This window comes from Phocoena phocoena, chromosome 16, assembly GCF_963924675.1.
Source record: "Phocoena phocoena chromosome 16, mPhoPho1.1, whole genome shotgun sequence".
Taxonomy (NCBI): Eukaryota; Metazoa; Chordata; class Mammalia; order Artiodactyla; family Phocoenidae; genus Phocoena; species Phocoena phocoena.
In genome coordinates this window covers 8037587-8044754 of record NC_089234.1, presented here as the reverse complement: position 1 = coordinate 8044754, position 7168 = coordinate 8037587, and positions in this window count along the sequence as shown.

The following is a 7168-nucleotide window of genomic DNA, read 5'->3' as shown; positions in this document are numbered from 1 at the left end:
TTGAGGAAAGTTCCCTCTATGCCTACTTTCTGGAGGGTTTTTATCATTAATGGGTGTTGAATTTTGTCGAAAGCTTTCTCTGCATCTATTGAGATGATCATATGGTTTTTCTCCTTCAATGTGTTAATATGGTTTATCACATTGATTTATTTGCATATATTGAAGAATCCTTGCATTCCTGGGATAAACCCCACTTGATCATGGTGTATGATCCTTTTAATGTGCTGTTGGATTCTGTTTACTAGTATTTTGTTGAGGATTTTTGCATCTATGTTCATCAGTGATCTTGGCCTATAGTTTTCTTTCTTTGTGACATCTTTGTCTGGTTTTGGTATCAGGGTGATGGTGGCCTTGTAGAATGAGCTTGGGAGTGTTCCTCCCTCTGCTATATTTTGGAAGAGTTTGAGAAAGATAGGTGTTAGCTCTTCTCTAAATATTTGATAGAATTCACCTGTGAAGCCATCCAGTGCTTTTAATTTTAAGTGAAATCAGGGACTGAGATTGGGTTGAAAGCTTAAAACAAAAACCTAAATAAAACAGAGCAACAACAATAACCAAACTTCCCTCCACCCACCGCCACAGTCCCATTAAAGAATGCGAGTCGAAACACGACAAGAGAGGAACCGTATACTCTCAGTGTGGAGGGTATTACTTTAAGCTGAATCAACTTAGCTTTGTGAAAAGCTCATTATATCTTCTTTATTTTTTACGTTTTGCCTTAGACCAGGGAACACTTGCTTCTTTCTTCATTTTTTCCACATAGTCCAATGTTTGGAAATCAGTTTTTTAAAGCATGTAATGGAAAAAAAATTAAAAAGCCATCATGTTAACAGAGTCATGCCAATGCCCAGATTCCTAAGGCAGTGGTGGGAGCACATAGAAAGAATGGAGAAGGACTAGATTTGAAAGCTCTGCTCTTGGACTTGACTTGTTTCAATTCTGTTTGAATATTCAGCCTCTGTGGGCTCAAGACAACCCCTGATACAGGCAGGTACCTCTCTTGCACCTTCTTTAAATCCAAGCTCATCTCTCCCAGGTAGAGACTAGACAGAAAGCTCTTCTTGTCCTCTGCCTGCAATGTCCTCCCTTCGCACCTTCCCAAAGGTGCTTTGGAGGCCAGCCCGGGTCCTCCCCCCAGGGAGCCCTGGGACCTCCCTCTCCACTTAGCCAGCCCCTCTTCCTTCTCAACTACCTCCATCCCGTCTCACATCCCTCACAAGGGTGTCCACTGGTCGAGAGCTAGTGACGACGTCACTCACCTTCCTCTAGGAGAAGGAGGGGAGGGGCGTACTCAGGCTTAGGCTGCCTTCTCCTCCCCAGGTGGACTTGGGCAGGGCTGAGCCTGACCAAGCTCTTAGACTGGGGACCAGACTAAGATGCCCTGGCTGTCCCGCCTACCCTACTTGGAGGTGGTTCTCTCACTTTAATCCACATTCCTCCCTGGTGTGTTTCTGCAAAGTCTCTGGTCACACTCCAGCACTGCCATTACCGCTGATGCCATGTCTATAAACGTGATGGTCCTGGGGCTATATTAAGATTTTATGAGTCTCTTTGTAAAAACAGATTAAGAGATTCAGTGTGAAATTCTTCTCCTTTTTAAAGTTTCCCCTTCCCCTCAGCTCCCATCAGGCACACCAACCCTGGCCCCAGTTGGCTTCTGCTCTGTGATTTGCAAATTAAAGTAAATGCTGCTTTTTCTGGAAAGAGATGGGGTGGGCTTCCCTCCCTTCTCATCCAGTGTTACTACAAGATTGGGTTCCCAGTCCCATTTCTCTTGGCACACAGGCATCAGCGAGGCTTTCTAAATGGTGTGCTTTTCCCTCCCCAAAGCAAGCACGGCTCAACAGCCAAGCTGCACTGTGAGAATGTGCTAGGATGGCCAGCTGGCCTTGCTTGCCTGAGACACCCCAGGTTTCAGCACTGAAAGTCTCGTCCGGTAAACTCTGGGTCCCAGGGAAACCTGGGAAGCATTGTTGCCCTAGAATAAAGGCTTGTTTCAGAATCATCAAATGTTAGAGCCAGGAAAGCCCTCTGAGCTCCAAGGATTTCCAAATGACAGAGAGCTACAGAATCCTTCTTCCAAATGAAAACTTACAGGAAGAACAGTAAGCAAACAGCCTGGAGCGCCTCCAGTGGACAGAGGGCAGGAGGCTGCAGACCATCTCACCTCCACTCTGTGGTCCTAGAAGAATAAGGCATCAGCTGGGACACTAGGACTCCTCTGACATCATCCAACCCCTACCGGGCCCCCAAGAAGCCCAGCGGTCCCAACTCACCCTAAACTGGATGAGAAACCGCAGCCCCAAGAGGGAAACGCTTCCCCGTGGTTGGAGACAGTGGGACTCAGACGAAGAACTCCTCTTCCTTAAAAAGAGGCACCGAGATGGACCAGCCAACACCCTTTGCCAGTGCCCTCTCCAACTTCCCACGCATTTGCTTTCTAAATTTGGAACAATCCATGTGCTCCAAACCCAGTCTCCAAGTCACCACCACCTAAAACCCTCACACACACATACCACCTGGGCCGTGGCTATCTAAGGGAGGCCAGCCACCCCGCTACTCAGGGAATCTGACCGGCTATGGCTTGGTTTGAACAGATGGAAGAACAGGTGGTGCAGGGGGTGTGGTCTGCGTGTCTACGCTGGGCTGTCTGCACTCTGCATCTCCAAGGTTAATATCCACCTTCTTCCAAAGGCCGTGGGTGTTTACAAGCTTCTGCTCCCACCTGATACCCAAATCTTCATGTCCTCTGGGGAGCACCCCTCGGGCTGAACCTTCAGCTACTTCAGGGCAAGAGCAGGCTTTCTTGGAAACATGCATCCAGGGTTGACAACCTCCTCAAGGGCTCTGAGCAGGGGCGCCCCCTCTCCATCTCCCCTGGGAGCCCTGCTGTCCCCACAGGGCTGGCCGAGGCTGCTGTCTCCCTGAGAAAGGTGCTTAGTGGTAAAAGATATACGAAGCACATTAGAATTTTCAAGAGTTTATTTGAGCATACATTGATTAAAATCAAAGGGGGTTAGGAGCGCTCCACGGACAGGAGCAAGGGAGGTTTTCATAGAGAAGATGTGGAAACAAAGCAAGGAAGTAATGAGACTGGCTACAGCCTGCCTTATCGGCGAAAAGCTAGTCGGCTGTTTGGGGTTGGCTGTGCTACGTCTCATCTTCTCCTATTCGAGTGCATTGTCCCCGGCTTAGGTTTCGGCCAGCTTACCTGGGCTACCGGTCTAACGGCCTCCTTGTTTAATTACTTTACATCAGTGACATGAACCTTTAATTCCTCACTCTAACCCTCAAATGGTCAGGACCTGTGAGTGGATGTCATGATAAAAGAACTGTGAAGAAATCTCAGAGATTTCTTTTTATCATTACAACACCGTGAAACAAGTTGCAGTATGAGCCCCTCTTCCGTTTGTAGGTGGAGAAACGGGGGTCCTGATCTGCCCGAGCACCCCGCCCCGCCCACCTCCCCGCGCATGCGTGAGTGTCACGTTCCTGACCTGCGCTCACGGGCACCGGCCACCAGCGCCGGTTCCACTTTCTAGTCTGAGGTGAGCCTCTGCGACCGGCAGAGCCCTCGCGTCACCCCTCCCCCAGCCCATGGCACCCATGACCCCAGGGTGTCCCTACGATGAATGACTCAAGCAGGGAAGGTAGGGATCTGTTTCTCCCCCCTTGTCCCACAGCCACCCCAAACAGTGGCTTCTCTCCACCCCAGGCTTCCTTTTCAAGAGGGTCGGAGCTCCTGCCGCGGCTTCCGGATTAACCAGAGGCTTCCTGCGGGCCTGCGTCCGTCGGGTGCTTTGCCACTTGCACGGAAATCGGTACCAGAGATGGGGGCCGAGTCAGCAACGGAATAGAAGGAAGCCCCTGGGACCGCAGATGGGTCTCCGGAGGCCCCGGTGAAGCCCCCAGCCCCACAAGGGGCTGGGAATCCAGGCCAAATCCCTCCCCCCACCCCAGGCCTGTTTCCTCCCTGTTAAATGGAAAGCCAGACCAAATCACGTCCACCTCTCTGCGTCTAGCCTTCTCTTTGTAATTAATATTTCAACTGATCACATGAGTCAGAGGAACCTAAACAGAATGAAGATGATGAAGCCAGAAAGGTTTGGTACTGGAACTCACACAGTGCACACACCATGGGATCATTCCCCCATAAAAAACCGATTGAAACGTGGTCCGACTCAGCAGAGGCCAGCCCGTATTGTTTAAGCAGAGAGGGAACGGGAGCTGCTTCCAGTGAACTTTGTTGGAAAGAATGGCCTGCCCAGGATGAGGTGGGGTGGGTCGGGTCTCAGGGGTAAACACCGGCTGGGGGACTAAAGGGGCCTCGTGCAGGGTCCAGTTTGGGTCCATTGACCCAAACGGAGGACGCTGGTGCCCAGGCCCCGCCCACCTCTGGACACGGCTGAGCCCCGGAGGAACATCCCCTGTCAGTGCCCAGTCCATCAGGGCGGGCAGTGGGGAGGCTTCCCATCTCCCGGTAGCTCTCAGTAGCTTTGCATATCTCTGGGGACTTTTGGACCGATCCAGACCTATATACAATTTCAGGGTCTCCTTACTTTGCCAGCGTCTGGAACTGAAATTCAACCTCTAAGCATTTAAAAGAAACAAGAAGAAAACTCAATCCCCTTTCCTTCCATAGCACGCTGGGACAGAGCTTTGCGGTTTCAAATCTCCTCAAAGAAAATACAGCAACTGCGGTGGATGGAGAAGCCCAGAGAGCCAGGAGGGGGGCAAGTGTTGCCGCCTCTGCCTGCGGACTGGCAAAGCCCAGGCACAAGCGGGTTTCTGGTTGTTGAGTGGGTCAACCCTGGCTCAAAGTGTCAAGTGGAAAAACAGAATGTTCCACAGTTTGAGAAGACTTTGTATCTATTGTGAATGAAAAACGTTGCCCGCCATATCAGTAAACAAGGGCTGCTGCAGCCATCAAGCCACTGCCGCTGCCCCGAACGGTGAGCCCTCAGGGGACTCAGGACGGGAAAGAACAGAATACTGGCCCTAGACAGCTAAGGTGCACATCAAGGAAATGATTTCAGTGAGCCCAGACGCTTGCATCTTCCCATACACAGAAAAGTGTTAAATTCATTAACTTGAGATACCTGGTTTTCTTTTAATTAACAATACTCTTTTGATGTTTCGACTACCCGGTATTTGTTGCAAAATCCCCTATATATCCTGGCTCTTCCCTTACCTCTTCGGAGCAGTCCCTCTGAGCGATGTAAGAGGCTGTGTCCTGGGCTTAAGTCCTCAGTTTGGGCTGCCAAATAAAACATAGTTCTCAACTTTTAGGCTGTGCTTTTTTTTCAGTCGACACTATCCATCCATCTCTCACAGATTACATAACAGATACTCTTCTAAGCATTTCTCAAATGTTAACTGATTTAGTCCCATTTTACAGATGAGAAAATCAAGGTGTGGGGAGCTGAGGTCCCTTTGCTACTGGTGGAGCCAGGAGTTGAGCCCAGGCAGGTCTAGAGTGAAGGCTCTGCCCTCTGTGCCAGGCTGTCTAGGCAGCTGGGGGCTGGAGCCGAGGTGGGCAGGGCTGGCTCAGGGCTGCCACATGGGCTCAGCACCTGGAGCTGGCTAAGAGACACAGACACAGCGGCGACCAAGTGATTTGGCCTAGAAGGACAGCAGGAGGGAGGGAAGGAGGGAACAAGCCCTCTCACAAGACTCCAGTCCAGTACCCCAGGCCCCAAGAGCCAGGCCAGCCAGGACCAGGTGGTGGTATTGGACAGGCACTGTAGGAAGGGAGGGGGACCTGGCTGAGAACTGCCAGAGAAGATTTTCTCTTTGACCGGGAGCAAGTCTTTGGAGAGAGATTCCGGCATCCTTGGATTCTGCCTGGGAAGCAGCTGCCTCTCATTCCCAGCAACTCCAGCACATTCCCAGGTTCAGCCTGCCCTCTGCTGGGCCTGTTGGGGGACGAGAAAACAGAGCATCCTCGGGTGACTTCTCAGAGGCCCATGCTCGTAAACTGAGTGATAATTCACAGAATTGCAGGACGGTACTGCTTACACGTTTATCATCATTCTAACTACTTATTTGGGCTGAGAACTTTTAGTTTATTCCGCTTGTCAGTGAAACCATTGCTTGAATTGTATAAAATGTGTGAATGGCACATTTCTGTCACAGCTGGGGTCAGGGAGGGGAGTGTTGAGGGGCAGGGGTTAGAGCATTGGGCTCCAGGTCACCTCCCCACCCCCAGCATGTCGGGGCCATTCAAATTTACATGGAAGCAAGGGTATTGCTCTGCTTTCAAAGTTAGAGCCACTTGACCCCCTGCTGGCAGGTCCTTAATAAGGGACCTTGTGATGGAAGACATGGTCCAGGCTCCAGGGCCATTGACACCCAAGACCTAAGAGCCCAAAACACTTGACTTGGGGCTTAGCTGAACCCTGGGGAGTTAGGAACAAGGGTGACAGTGTGTTAAGGCAACAGCATGTTGCTAGTTGAGAGAGATTTTCCGCCCTGGTCATGTCATTGTTTAAGCCTGGCTCCATCTTTTCCAAGCTCTATAAACCCACTCTGATCCCACAGGAGAGTTACAGAGGATCAGAAGTCCAGCTGACTTGCCTCTTTTCGTGACCCAAACTTAATCACCAATGAAATCTCAGCTTCCAGACAGACTGGCTTCCAATCAGCTGCTAATATTTGAGTAACTGTGGAAGAAAGTCTAACTTGGCATTCCCTCGGCGAGGACCCTGGGTATTCGTTTTCTAAACCTAGACTTAATTTGACAGTCAAGTCCCTGTTTACCTAAAAGCAGCGAACAGAATCCCATCACCTCGGGCTCATGTCAGGAGGGACCCTGTGTCTCAGCTCTAGAGATGCTTTCTCCTTCCATGGTCCCTGTCTCCTCCTGGCTCACGTCACACCTTTGCTTAAACTCACCCATCATCTATTCCAGTGAACAGAAAGAAAATTCCAGTTCCTTTTGTGACCAACCAGGCCTCATGTTCATCCAACATTCAGCAACACCTTCTGAGCCCCAGCCATGTGCCGGGTGCTGACCTGGGGGCTTTGCAATAGGAGATGTCAGGGAGCGACAGTCCAAACTCCCCCCTCCATGGAGCTATTTAGTGGGAGATGGGAAAACAGTAAGCCAACTTCATGAGTAAATGATGAGCATGCAGAAGGTGAGAAGTGCTTGGACATAAAGAAGCAG